The sequence below is a fragment of the Phodopus roborovskii genome, unplaced genomic scaffold, assembly GCF_943737965.1.
Source record: "Phodopus roborovskii unplaced genomic scaffold, PHOROB, whole genome shotgun sequence".
In the NCBI taxonomy this organism is placed as follows: domain Eukaryota; kingdom Metazoa; phylum Chordata; class Mammalia; order Rodentia; family Cricetidae; genus Phodopus; species Phodopus roborovskii.
In genome coordinates, this window is record NW_026126417.1 from 5,773,099 (window position 1) to 5,788,641 (window position 15,543).

The 15,543-nt window shown below is 39.0% G+C and overlaps 1 pseudogene; it reads left to right on the forward strand.

Annotated features, from left to right (window-relative positions):
* The first annotated feature begins 9,653 nt into the window (after positions 1-9,653).
* On the forward strand, positions 9,654-10,192 carry LOC127221758 (60S ribosomal protein L17-like; annotated as a pseudogene).
* The last annotated feature ends 5,351 nt before the right edge of the window (positions 10,193-15,543 follow it).

The window sequence follows — 15,543 nt, forward strand, 5'->3', positions numbered from 1 at the left end:
ATGGGCCATGTGCCAGGCTGGTAAATAGCATCTGTTTGTGGGTGCATGATGAAGTTAGGGCTACAATGACCCTGTTATGTCTTTGTAGCTTACTACTTTTCATTTTTTTAGGACCAAACCCTGGGACAAATATTCAAATTTAATAAGTTTCAATATAAAAAATGCAAGGCTGATATGAAACAAGGAAGTGATACAGTACAAGGTGGTGGCCAATTTAAGATATATTGCCAAGCCATCTTTCAATGAGCTTAATCCTCAAGGGCAGTGCTAGGAAACACATGCCTCAACCTGAAGAACAAGGGAGATGAGGTGTTTTTGCTCCAACTCCCATCAACACACCCAAGTGCTCTAATGTGCTAATTGCCAGCATATCCAGGCTACCATACAAAGGCAGAGCTATCTCCACTGGTTTAGGGAGAAACTTCAGATCAATGGTTTGAGAAGGGGTGTCCAGATTTGACACAGCACCAATAGTGGATATTGTGTAACCTTCACATCTGTCTTGGTTTACTCTTCTGCACCTTTGCTTACAATGCACTCTTTGCTTTGTTTTTTCTGTTAATTTATAAGCCATGGCTTCCTAGATATGCGTTCTCCATTTGTTACTTGCTAGGTGACTGACTGTGGGCACATGACTTAAGCTTTCTGTTCCTCACCTTCCTATTTTTAAAGGAGCCATTCATGTTGTAGCACTTACATTTTTTTATTCCTGTGATAAAATACTATGTTTTCTTTCTTACAAAAGAAAATGCTACATTGGGTTTGTGAACCAGGAATGTAAGATGGCAAAAAGAAGACAAGGCATCAGGAACATCTGGGAGCTCCTGTTTCAAAAGAAGTAGAGAGCATGACACAAATCTTTTGAAACCTTAAAACCTGTAGCCAGTGACACACATTCTCTAACAAGGCCTTACTTATTAATCATTTCCAAACAGTTCCACAAACTGGGTACCAATAAATAAATAAATAAATAAATAAATAAATAAATAAGTAAATAAATAAAAAGCCTATGGGTGACATTCTCATTCAAACCACGTACAAAACACCTGTCAGAATTATAGCAGTGCCCAATACTGAATAAGACTTCAATAACTGTTATAATAGTTATTAAATTACTACAATTCAGTTACCACTGTGAGTTACAATGCTTTGAAGACTTCTCAAGACTTCAGGCTTGGTAAAGGACTCAGACCTAAAAACAAACAAACAAAAACTTCATCCAGGAGGTGGCATCACACACCTTTAGTCCATACTTCCAGCACTTGGGAGGCAAAGGCAGGCAGATTTCTGAGTATGAGGCCATCCTGTTTTACAGAGTGAGTTCTAGGATAGTCGGGGCTACATAGAGAAACCCTGTCTCAACAAGAAAAAACATATATTTTATAGTAACATTTAATATACAGGTTGTCTTTCACAAAGAGAGTGATCTCTAGGCATCACTTGGCTTACTGAGGCCTACGGTCCCTGAGATTAATACAGGGTTTAGTCCACCATTGTGAGGACAGTGGAGAAACCACCACACTGATTTTACTCATTCTCAGATGAATTTGTTTGTTTGTTTGTTTGTTTTAAAATTTATACAGATAAGATGAAAATTTTAACAAGTAAATATAAATACACCTTCGTGTTGTATGATGTGTATGTGCAGGTGTCTACACAGCTGTTCATGGATATAGAGGGAAGAGGACAGCTTCAAGTGTTCCTAAGGTACCATTCTGTTTTTCAGACAGGATGTCTCATTGGTCTGAAACTCATCAATCGGCTAGGCTGACTGGCCAGCGAGATGCAGGGATCTATGTGTCCCTACCTCTTCAGCACTCGTAATAAGTGAGCCACTACAACTGGCTTCCTTGGACATGGTATCTGGGAATCAAACGCATGTCCTCACATTTGCAAATAAAGCTTTTCACCAACCAAGCCATCTCCTTAGTCTCTATGTGTCATTTATTTGGATAATCACTCTGTCCTTTTTGAAGTTTATACACTTTTCACTCTGTGATGTTTTTTGAAACCAGGTTGAAACTGTCATAACACTATTTATATTTCATCTTGGCTACTTGTATTTTTGAAAGGAAGACCCTAATAAGTAGTGAACTCTTCTATTAAAATTGACAATGTGTGGTTTTGATCTCAGAGTATAGGCTAACTTAGAAATAGTTCTCACTTCCTCTTTAAGGAGAAAGCATTATTGAGATGCTTTGCTCATACTGTATATTTCATTTTCCATCCCTTTGCCATAGTCCCAGGAGCAGCTCTGCTCACTCTACAGAGGATCTTCCCAGCCCCAACCCTCTGCAATAGTCCCAGGAGCAGACTCTGCTCAGTCTCACTGAGGCCAACCTCAATGCAATCAGATCAAACAAAAGCAGGGCAGACTGGTGGGGTCCCAAGTACAAAGGGAAAAGGAGACACTATTGAAACAAAGTTGAACAGCATTCATAAGGCCAAGGCAAAGAAGCCAAATCCGATGTTGAAAGACAGCAGGTCAGATTAAAAAAAAAAAAAAAAAAAAAAAAAAAAAAAAGCAACAGGCATAGTTTAAGGAATGGAGTAAGAAGGAAGTGGGGGGTAATCACAGTCATGATTTTATCTTTTTCTAGATGTATGGTGTGAATTGGCCAGGAACAGACATCTTAAAATCAAGATACAAGACAAGGGGACACTGAAGGAAGCAAGTCCAGACCTGGATGTCACATTAAGCCATTGGGGTGGTAGAGGCAAAGGCATTGACCACAAATCAAGGTCTGAAGGAGGGCTTAGCTTAGTTATAAACATTGTCTTTTTCAACTTTGGTTAAATACAGCTAGAAAATGTACTAATATCATTAACCTAGAAAAAATACAAAAGGTTGGATTTTTTTATCAAATTAAAAATTTTTATTAAAAAAAAAAAGACTTGAATCTTAAGTTCCTTGACTTGGCTAACTGGAAGCATTTGGGCAATTTACACAAGTAATCTGCTTGGAACTCTCTTCTGGGGATGGCATGAAAGTTGCCATCTTGAGATCAGAGAAACCATAATTACCCACATGAGAGCCTCACAAGATTGAGCCCATCAACATTCTTTTGTGGAAGCTTGGAGAACTTAGGAGGCAAAGCAGCACCCTTCTCTCGCTGAGGATATGGACGCGATTAACAGTTGAGAGGAGTGAGAGGTGAGAGGAGACTACTCTTTGGTGACACAACTGCCTGTAAATTGCCTATGCTCTTGTATGTAAGCTCCTTTAAACTAATTATTTAACCAAACTAGATAGGTGAAATCATGTCCTTGAGACTTATCATTGGTGATTTACTTGGGGGGTATATATACATTTGTTCAGATCTCTCCAGGAAAAGTCATGAAGCACAACATTTCTCCACTTAACTTTTCATTGTGCAATATAATATAAATAACATCCTAGATCTATTGGGAGAATCATTATTATTATGAGGTGTAGGGCATAGTACTAAGGGCTTTCACACACTTGGGTTTTATTTTGTATAATCACTGTGAAGAGTAAGACTTGTTCTCATTTTGCAGAGATACATTGAATAACTTATCCATGCTCCACAGTTAGAGAAAAAATATAAGGAATCATCCCATAGGTTACAGTGGGTGTTTAACATATATGGGCTTTGTCCTTCTCCTCTACATTCAAAGCTGACCACAGTTCATTTTTCAATTGTCTGATTTTTTTTTTTTTAAGAGAAAAGTCTTAGAAGAATGATCCCTGTTCACTGAGCTAGGATTCACTTAGCTATCATCATGATCTCTGTGAATTTGATAGCCTTCTAATCCATCAAGGCTATTACCTTATTGTAATGTGTTGACTTCCTCTGCCGCCAGGGTTTCCCATGGGACCTCTGTCTGCATTTGTTTGTAGCTGTTTCTGGTGACATTTCCTCTTTACCTGATTGCCAATATAATGTGTTTCTCTTTTGAACTTGAACTGCTTAAAAGATAATGTCAAAAATGAATCAATCCTTTGACAAGTCTTGTAAATAAAACCTCTAAGCTTTGCATGAAGGATATTTCTATTATCCAGTTGTCATGGAAATAGAGGGGCCCTGAAGAAGAGAGCCAGAGGTTAAAATGAGGACCTGTTCATATATAAGATCATGTACATAGGTCGGGTGGGAGGAGCTTCAGCCCTATAAAATTCCAGTACAAGAATACACAAATAGAAAGATGTCATTCCACGGGAACTCCAGGTAGAACATCTACATTTGATGTATTGTACATTGCAGCCCCTTTGGAGAACAGCCACAGGTATCACCACCTACAGCCTTCTGTGAAAAGGGAGTCAATGGTATTTTAGAAGATTTGAGCTGATTTTGGGGGCAATCTGAAGGCTAGAATCTTGTGATTATGTCCTCCCTCAAACTACAGCCAGAATCTATGGACTGAATGCAGCTTGTTTGGGATTTGGCTTGTAAATTTTTGTGGTGGTTTGAATGGGAAATCTCCCACATAGGTGCACATATTTGAACACTTAGTCTCCTGTTAGGAGTGCTGCTTGGGGAGGTTACGGAACCTTTAGGTAGTGAAGCACTGGGAAGTACAAGCATCACTGGGGGCAGGATTTGAGAGTTTACAATCTTGCCCCACTTCTCTTGACTTCTTGTGTATGGCCGAGATGTGATCTCTCAGCTTCCTGCTCTGGCCAGCTGTAGTCATGCCTCCCTCTCCATTATGGACTTTGTCGACGTTGTGTCTGGAACTCTAAACCCAAATAAACCCTTTCTTCCTTAAGTTGCCTTTGGTCATAGTATTTTATTTTATCAGAGTCACAAAACATAACTAGTACATTATTTGTAAAAAAACAAAAACAAAAACAAAAAACAAACAAACAAAAAACCCTTTTGAATCAGTATAGTGGTAACATTATAGATAAAAGACTTCCCAGAAAATCCAGATTTCTGGACCCTCTTAAATATATGATAATCCTAGGATAACATTTCCATCAGATAAAAGAGACAGAATTTAAAAATGCATCTTCTGATTGGGATGGGTGGTACCCTGTGCACCAAAGTCTGCCATGATAGACTATGCTCACTTAAGCTACTGTCCAGTCCTGTGGGAAAAGAACAATGGACAAAGGCTTGCAAGATAACCTAGTTTATAATGGAAATGGAAATGACACTTTAATGACTGTGGTTTTTTTCATTATTATTCCAGTTTTACAGAAAGAACAACTGGAAGTCAGAGAGGTTATTTATAATATACACACGATTGGTGAGGGGTAGCACTATAATTTGAAATTGGGTCTCTCTGGTTCTAAATTGTAGGGCCATAAAATCTAATTCTGTTTTTCTGTACTTTGGTCTCACCTGGCATCCACCTACAAGTGGTGGACACCCACATCATTCTGTATCCCTAGGGAACTTGATAACCTGTCAGATAGCTCATAGTTAATATTACATCCATCACCAATTGTGACACCAGGAAAATCCAAGTAGAGTCTTGCTTCTCTACTCTATTTTCTGGCATCCTCTCTGATCTCTGAATCCCTAATCAGAATGTAGGCAGTGATATTCAAATAGCACAGGAGAGACTTCTTTGTCTATCACCAAGGTTACCATTTGCATGAAGGGAAGAGAAGTTGGGTGACTCTCAGTCCCACAGTTCAGCAGCCATCTGTACTTCGCATCACTGGCCTGAATTTTCAGCTCCATTAAACTCTTTCAGGTCATCTGGTCTCAATCTATGTGGTTGCTGGAGTGCATAGTTATGTCCCCGGAGTTGTTGCCATTACTGCTTCCACTTCCTCCTCACCTTAATTGCTCCGGCAGTACTTCTGTTATTGTTTTAAAAGTTTGGCCTTTCCCAATTATTTCTGAGGGCCCAAAGAGTTTGCTTCATAGATCCCACATACTTTGCCCTCTGGGTTTATATATGGCTCTTGCCTCATTCTGCCAAGACTCCACAGCAACTTTTGCTAGGACTACAGTGTTTTACATGAAACTACTGCCAAGAGGTATTAATGTCATATGGGCTCCATATACTGGAGGGCAGAACGAATGAATGCTTGGCTCTTATCATGACACCCGTTGCCCTTATGTATCCTCTTCTCCTGCTCTGTAGGATTCAGAAGCAATGCCATGGGGAACAGGTCAGAGAGATAGAATACCGAGTTAGGGATTGTATCACTTCTTTGATGACCAAGACTCTGTTGCCACTCACAGGCTGAATGCCAGTTGCCCTCCCTCATAGAAAGTTTTCTTCCAGATGGCTCTTTGCTCCCCTGTTTGTATTGTTTCCTGTCTTGTCTGCACTGGATGTGGTAGGTTCTCAGTGATGATTGTTGCTCAGAGTTGTTAGGAGCCTTGAAACCTTAGGTGGCAGCCCTTTGCATAGTTGTGTGTCCTGAAAGGCCAAATCATCTGAACTAGGCTGACCACACAGGTGCAACCCAGACATGCACCCCTGCAACCCAGGATGGCCTAGGTATTCCTTTGGGTGCTTGCTATTCAGCTTCTGTGTTCTTTTTCATAAAAAATCAAGCCTTGTGCCTCCAGGTTTGAACTCCAGCAAGATATGGGCAGAAGACAGATGTACAGTCCCATAGACCCAGGTGCATCCTTAGCAACCATAAGGAAACGGAAGTAGAACATGAGGACAGGGTTATAGCCATGTCTTCAGAAAGGACCAAGGTCAGAAACTGTCTTATTTCTGCTTTCCTCTGCAGGCTGCCTTCATCATTCCTACCTGCAGACTGCCTGTCTTTGCCACTTTAACATGGTGTACAGTTATCCCATTGTTGTGCTTAAATGCAATAGCTTCAGAAATATGCAAGACATGTCATATTTGTTCCAATCTCAAGTTCAGCTTCCCAGTATGGAGAACCTTATTGCAATTACTTGTGTTTCTTTTGCCATGATTCATCTCTCATCTAGTCAGCATTGTCCCATCCACCAAATGGGAATTTATGGATTAGAAACAGTCCACAGAGAAGGCCAATATGCTCTAGACAGCTTCACAAGCATCCATTGTGCCACATCATAGGTTTTCTTCAGCTCATAGTCCCTTGTACCTTTGAAGCGCAGAGGAGAAAAACTCAGGATAGGAGATGAAGTGTAACAGACGATAGTTGATTATTTACCATGTGTGATCTTCATACCAAATGCTAGATTAAACATCAAGGAATAAATTTTCTTGTCCTATAAAGCAAGATCATATCAGTGCATACAGTGAAGACATTGGACTTGAGCAGCTGCCTGGACCAACATTGATGTAGATAAGAGAGCTCTAATCAAAATGAATGTTTTTAGCCACTAGAGCCTGGCACTCCTGATTTCAGACTTGCTGTGTACATTTGAACTTATAATGATGCTGAACCTCAATTTCCGTATTTGTAACTGGAAATGAAAATATCCATCCTATTTAAAATGTTAAAGCTTACAGTATTTAACTGGGCTTCCCTAACTTATCCAAGCACATGTGCCTTCTTACTCCTCCCAACCTTAACAAAAACTTCCTGAGAGCCTCTGGTTTCAACAAAATATTGATTTCAGACAAATAGTTTTGAAAAAGTGACAGGAAGCAGGGCTCAAATTTAGCTAATCTGGATTTGACTATAGTACCTGTATTAAACCAAGTCTTTGAAATTAAAATAACTGTTTTTTTTTTTTAAGTAATTTTGGATTAGTTTCCCCATCTTAGTGTACTAGAAACTTGAAGGCACCACACACTTGGAAGAATCCTATGCTGAACTCCTGACCTATATTTGGCTCTCAGGCTGTTTTAGAAAGTTTATTGTTTGCCCAGCGTTTTCATACTCTTAGTTTGTAACAGAAGGTGTTTACTTTTCCTACTATTTAGGTGGCAGGAGTTCTGAGCTTAGGGTGTGTTTTGTAAGTTTCTTTATAGAACGAAAAGATGATGGATGCCAACTAAATGCTAGATATATAGATAAAGTAGATATAGTTGGCGTTTCTGAGCATTTCTCTTTCATTATTTTAATCGCAGCTTTTATTTCAATGTTCTAGAAACTTCCTAACAATGGTGGTAAAGCCTTTGAAAAGTTATGAAAAACCCTCTGTAGGTGCCCCTACTACTAACACCATGCAAATTCATGAGGACTAATGTAAATAAGAACAGTTTAAGCATATGTCTTTTTATTTCTGTTTTGTTCTTTACATTTGGCAACTATATCCTCTTTAGATCATATTACTACATTTCTGTATCCTGTGGGCCTCGAGGCACATCTTGAGATATCAAAGAAGAAGAAGATTAAAAAAAAAAAAAACCATATAACAACATGGAATCACGAACTGTTAGAGCTTAGAGATCATTATGTTCAGCCCTGTCATGTTACGGATGAGGAGATGTCTAAGGGACATGAGATGGCTTGCCTAAGGTCACACAGCAAAACAGTAATCTTTTTCTAATGAGAACTTTCCCTCTGAAATATTTTGATGTCTTCAGCCTTGTTGACATATCCTTGGAAAGAGAACAATTTTTTAAATAAAATATTCTCTTCCAAGCGCCAGTGCAGGGGACCTTGGGCTTGAGGAAGGATGGGGCTTATAGAAAGGAGCATGATAGAAGCAGAGGCTTGATAGAAGAACCTTTCCTACTAAGTGGTGGCTTGATAGCTCAGTATAAATGTACCCTCTAGATAAACAAAAACCCCAAAAACAGAAAAAAACAAACAAAAATAAATACACATTGAGGCAGGTAGATTTCTTCAAGTGAAATTGTCAGGTCATTTTATTCAATAATTATTTCTCGAGGCTTTGCTTCGTGACAACATGCACAGTTCTATGGGGCAATTAATTTACAGGTAAAAATAATTAACATTTACACAACAGGGGAAGCATAGCACACTTGTCAGGAACATGGACTGTGGACTCAGTGTAATTACTTTCTTTCTGTAAAGTATTGAGCAAGCCTCTCTTTTAAAGGAAAGACTGGTGTATTTTACATGTCTGTGTGTAGGCCTGAGTGCACGTGTGTGCATCTTGCGCATACAGGTGCCTGTCGAGGCCAGAAGAGATCATCAAATTCCCTGGAACTAGAGATACCATTTTCTGGTATCGTCTTTAATTTTTTCCTGTATAGCCACAAAGTTCTTATTATATAGGTCTTTCACTTGTTTGGTAAGCGTTACCCCAAGATACTTTATGTTGCTTGTGGCTATTGTAAAGGGTGATGTTTCTCTGGTTTCTTTCTCGGCCTCTTTGTCATCTGAATAAAGTAGGGCTACTGATTTTTTTGAGTTTATCTTGTATCCTGCTAGTTTGCTGAAGGTGTTTATCAGCTTATTTTTTCATTAAGAATTAGTAAAATAATGGTTTTATTTATCTGCTTAGTTTTCTTTTGACAAAAGTCCCATCATTATAGAGAAAAAGGGGGTCCTTTTTTATTTAAAATCACCATGGTAGTTGATTTCACAAACACTATGCTTATTTGAAGAGCTCAAGCATTCTTTATGATGTGTGATTGATGTGCTTTACACATTTAAACTAAGATAGATTTATATACATGTTTTGACTGAATAAAATAAGTTTAGAACTTTATCTGTGAATTCTTCCTCTGGTTCCTTCTCTTCTCCTTCATTGGTTCACTTGCCTTTAATAGGCAGTTGGTGTTTCCTGTTTTTAAATTCTGACTTCATGTTTAAAAATTGGCTTATGGCTCTTCCTGTAATCAGCCTGAGATGATCTTTGAAGATGGTTTGCTACTCTCTCAACCCAGTAAACCCTACGAAATCATGAAAGTCAAGAAGATTGAAACTTCAGGTTAAGAACACCTGTGAAACTGCCCAGGCTATCAAGGGCATGCATACCTGAAAAGCCAGTAAATACCTAAAAGATGTCACTTTGAAGAAGCAATGTATGCCATTCCGGCAGTACAATGGTGGAGTAGGCAGGTGTGCCCAGGCCAAACAGTGGGGCTCGACACAGGGTTAGTGGCCAAAGGAGAGTGCTGAATTTTTGCTGCACATGCTTAAAAATGCAGAGTAATGTTGAGTTTAAGGGTCTAGACATAGATTCTCTGGTTATTGAACACATCCAGGTGAACAAAGCACCTAAGGGACGAATTTACAGAGCTCACAGCTGGATTAACCCATACATGTGCTCCCTGCCACATCAAGATGATCCTCATGGAAAAGGAGCAGATTGTTCCAAGGCCAGAAGAGGAGGTTGCACAAAAGAAGAAGGTATCCCAGAAGAAACGGAAGAAACAAAAACTTATGGCACAGGAATAAACTCAGCATAAATGCAGATAAAAGTAAAAAAAAAACAATTGGCTCATGTTTATAGCTCATATTTTGCTGCTCAAGCCCATAATATCCTCTCTGCAGGGTTAAAAAAGGTAGTAGAAATGACTTAGCACAACATTCACTTTGTGGTGGAGAATGCTGAAGTTAGAGTGAACTGACTGCTTTCAAGAATGTAGTACCAATTAAAGGTAGAACATGTGATTAAACTTTTTTGTTGTTGTTGTTAAAAATAATTACAGTTACTAATTTTTTAAATTTCTGGTAAATAATCCCTGAAAGGCTTTCAATGATGTTTAACAAATGTTCATTAGTTGTACTGTTACTCTTTTGAGAAGAGTCACTTCTTTTAGTGAGAGACAAAGATGTTTCAAATGGGCCTTTATATTCCATCATGGGACATCACTGAATATAAATGGAAACAACCTAAATGCTAAAACAATGACTATGTAAAGATAGTGAGGTACATAGACACTATGGATAGTTAATAAAATAATAACAAAGATGTGTGCCACTCGAAAGGATTATGAATTCCATTATTCTATTGAATAATATGATAATTATTTTAATTATAATATACTGTGTATTTCAAAAAAGGAGCTAGAAGGAGGATTCGGGATGTTTGCACCACTAAAAACTTGGAAATATTTGAAATCATGAATATTTGCCTCTTAGCCTGCTTTGAGAATGGCACAAAGTATGCATGTATTAAAACTTCACACAGCACCCCAGAACCATGTAGAATTTTGGGAGGGGTTTCCGAAGCAGGGTTTTTCTGTATCTTTGGAGACTATCTTAGAACTCACTCAATAAACCAGGCTGGCCTCGAACTCACAGAGATCCACCTGCCTCTACCTCCAAAGTGTTGGGCCTAAAGGTGTGGGCCACCACAGCCTGGCTCCATGTAGAATTCTTATGTATTAGTTAAATACGATTTCTAACGGAGTTCTAAAAATAAATACAAAAAAGCAATAATACTTAAATACTTCACTTATTTGTAACATTCTCATATACTTTCTTCCAAATGTTGATGTTTCAGATTAACAGGGGCTATTTATAGAAAATGTCTTCCATGTGATTGGACTTTTAAGTAATTATCTGAATATATAAACAATTGTGCTTTGGAAAAGAGCTTGGCTTCTAAGAAATGGCTCATAGATCCTCAATACAATTCTCCTGTACTATTTCAAGACCTCAAGTTCATAAGGCGTTTAGATGCCAACAGGAACCTTGAGATGTTGAAATCTAAGCAACTTTCTTGAATGTGTCTCCCCCAAATAAATGTGTTAAAATTTAAGACACAATACAACAGTGTTGGAAGTTAGGACTTTTGGGAGTGTTTGGGTCCTAGGAGTTCTGTAATAATGAATGGGTTAATGGTGCATTGATAAGGGGCTTTTGGTTCCCTTTTATCCTTTGTTTCTGTCATGTGAAGATATAATGCTCCTTACTTCTGGTAGATACAATACAAAGCACCATCTTAAAACCAGAGAACAGCCCTCACCAGAGAGCTAAACCTCCTGATGCTTGATCTTAGAGATCCTTGTCTCCAGAACTGTTCAAAATAAATTTATGAAATTTATAAATTTTGTCTTGGGTCTTCTGTTATGACAGCACAAATATACTATAATATTCCTTGTGCAGAGACCAAGGCTGAAAGAAGTAAGGGGACTTGCCCAGTTTATATGGTTGGAATATGTCAGAGCAAGGTCAAGGATTCCAGTTGGCTAATTCCTAGGACCATGGTTTTTTCCCTGCACATATTAATCCTTATTTCTGAATATCTTCATTTCAAGAATCCATCTCTTTACAGTCACATATACTGAAAGGAATTCTACTTCACAATGCCTGGAAGAACATCAAATGGAATGTGTCCAAGAAGAAACCAATTGCTTAGTTTTCTTCTGTTCAGGTTGGTGTGTAGTAGGGGTGGAAATGTGCAAGATGGGGCAATTCAGCATCAAGAACTTCTTTTTTTCTCTTCCTCCTCCTTCTTCTCTTAAATTCCCATAAAGCGCTATCATTAATCTGGTAAAACCTGAAACCCAAATAGTGAATGCAGAGTTGGAACCCTTGTGAAGCAAAACTCAATCCTACTAATCCCAGGTCACCTATTTGTACAACACATTGGAGTTACCTTGTTCTCCCTGCTTATAAACAGGAAATGCATCTGAAATCTCAATGCCCAGATTGTGTGATGGTTATGTGTAAGTGTATTTATGTGTGTGAAAGCATGGTACACATTATTAAAAAACAAAACAAAACAAAAAGACATTATCTGGGCTTCTCCCTACTGCCTTGCTCTTTCTTGTCTGTCATGGATTACACTCAGAGAATAATATTAATCCAAATCTCTAGAAAATGTCTATATCTGTCAATCTTTTTCTGCTTTCAAAATAATATTGGTATTAAAGCTTCACTCCCAAGGGCTCTGCTTTATTTGATTTGGGGTAAGATCTAGAAACCATGCTTTTGTGTTCTTTAAACACTCAGATGCCCAACATACAAAGAGAGCAGAGAATTACTCACTTAGAATTCTAAGTTGATTTTCCTTATTGCTGAGATCCACTGCTATTTTATAGCCAGTTAGGGCTAGATATACTTGAACTATAGTGTCCAGTTAATTGTCCTATAACCATTCATTTTAAAACATACCTGTTGAAATCTTTCTGGCAGGTGGATAGATAGATTGTGGTGGGAAAACAGATGAATAGAAATATCTAGTACCCAAGACAAGGAATGGGTAAAACAGCAGATTTGATCAGCAGTACAAATAATTTTTGCTTAGTAAGTAGTTACTGTTTCAGGAAAGAAATTCTAAAGGCCTCATGAAAGTCTTCAAAGATTCTATAACATGTAGCAACATTTAAAAAAAAAATGGGTGGTGAGGGAGAAGAGTACTTTGTCAAGAGAGACAAGATTAATTCAAAAGTTGCTTTGTTAAGTTCATAGTAGTGTATAAATGTTCCTTATACTATGTCTGGGCTTGTAAAATGGAAGCATTTATATTGTCAAATGGAGGCAGAGAGCAAAGTTCCCTCCCTCCCTCCCTCCCTCCTGCTCTGCCTCTATCCCTCTCTCCCATGCCCACTGACCACCTTCCCATCCCGTTGCCCCCCCCCCCACTTCAAAGGTGATGCCTTCCAGGAGGGATCAACAAAATCTGTAAAGTCATTTGGAATAGGGACTAGGCCCTCCCTCCTGCCTCTAGGTTAAGAGAGTATCCCTCCATGAGGAATGCGCTCCAAAAATCCTTTTGTGCACCAGGGATACATCCTGGTTCCACTATCAGAGGTCCCTTAGACTGCCCAGGCCTTCTAACTGAGACCCTTGTTCAGGGGGTCTGAGTTAGCCCAATGCTGATTTCCCAGCTATCAGTCTGAGGGGTCCATTAGCTCCCCCTTGTTCAGGTCAGCTGTCTCTGCTTGTTTCTGTAGCCTGGTATAGTCCTCCCTCTTTGCAACTGAATTCCAGGAGTTCGGCTCAGTGTTTAGCTGTGGGTATCTGCTTCTGTTTCCATCAGCTACTAGATGAGGGCTCTATGATGGTGAATAAGTTAGTCATCAATCTCATTATCAGGGAAGGGCATTTATGGTAGCCTTTCCACTGTTGCTTAAATTGTTAGTTGGGGACAATCTTGTAGGTCTCTGGACATTTCTCTAGAGTCAGTTTTCTCTTCAAACCTATAATGGCTCCCTCTTTTATGGTATCTCTCTCTCTCTCTCTCTCATCTATTCCCCCCCACTCAATCTTCCTAGTCCCTCGTTCTTTCTTCTCCTCCCCTTCTCTTTCTCCTAGCTCCCTCTCCATTCACTGCCTCCCACTCCCAATATGCTCAGGAGATCCTTCTGTGAGGGACCTTATATGAATCTCGCAGGTTCCTCCTAAGTTTCCTAGTTTCTCTGGCAGCGTGAATTACAGGCTGGTGATCCTTTGCTCTATGTCTAAAATCCATATGTGTGTGATTACATACCATGTTCCTCTTTGTGACTGGGTTACCTCATTCAGGATGGCTTCTTCAAGTTCCTTCCATTTGCCTGTGAATTTCAAGATTCCATTTTTTTTTTGAACCACAGAGTAGTATTCCATTGTGTAAATGCACCACATCTTCTTTATCCATTCTTCAGTTGCTATTATAAATAGTGCTGTTACAAACATATTTGAACATATGTCATTGTTGCATGGATGTGGATGATTTGGGTATATGCCTAAGAGGGGTATTGTCGGGTGCTGATTTCCATTTTCCTGATGAACTGCCATACTGATCTCCAAAATGGCTGTACCAGTTTGCACTCCCACCAGCAGTGGAGAAGTGTTCCCCTTTCCCCACATCCTCTCCAGTGTAAGTTTTCATTGGTGTTTCTAATTTTAACCATTCTGGCAGGAGTAAGATGGTATCTTCGAGTTGCATTTCCCTGATAGCTAAAGATGTTCAGAACAATGGCTTATCAGGCTACTTGAAAATTTCTAAAAATGCTGGGCATTTTGAAGAGAAAACCCATTATTTAGTTTTACTAAGAAATGTTATGGATTTCTCATGAATGGTTTGTTGTGAGTGGAAGATAAACAGAGCACTAAGCTTCACTTTGGGAGTATGCACATGGGATTACTACATTACAGGTAGTGTTGTCAGACATCAGGAATTAAAAGCACAGGGAAAGTGAAGGAATGCTGTCTTCTATACATAACATGGCTATTGCAGCCATTAACTCATAGCACCTATGGTTATTTCCATAAATTAAAGGTAGACAAAATTCCTGCACAGAGAGGAAGGTGCTCTCCAGGTCCTATTTCTTACTGGAGCTATCGGCAATTGATAGGGGCTGGGAGACATAGAATTATCCTTTTCTGAGAGGGCTCCCATGGTTAGATTTCCCATGCTTTACTGGGTACCCACATATTCAAAAAACATTGGGTAATATTAATTGGGCTTTGTGGGTTACAAAAAATTTAAAAGACGTGAAGTTGAGAAGGGGACATGTTTGAGGGGACACAGAGGGACTGGAGTTGGGAATTGGAGGTGGGTATGCTTATATTTCACTGTGTACATGTATTCTCAAAAACTGAAATAAAAAAGCAAAAAGTTCAGGACACCTAGTTGAATTTGAATGTAAATGAACACAATAATAAATGTTTCTTGTGAGTTAGTGTCTCATCATTATGATATACACCGGGTATATTAGTTACATTGCTGTGGTTGCACACCTGAGAAAAATAACTTAAAGGTGGAGGGTTTATTGTGGCTCACAATTCAAGGAAGATAAAGTTTGTCAATGGCAGGGGTGTCATGGCAGAAAGGATGTGGGACAGCTGATCACATTGCACCCACAGTCAGGAAG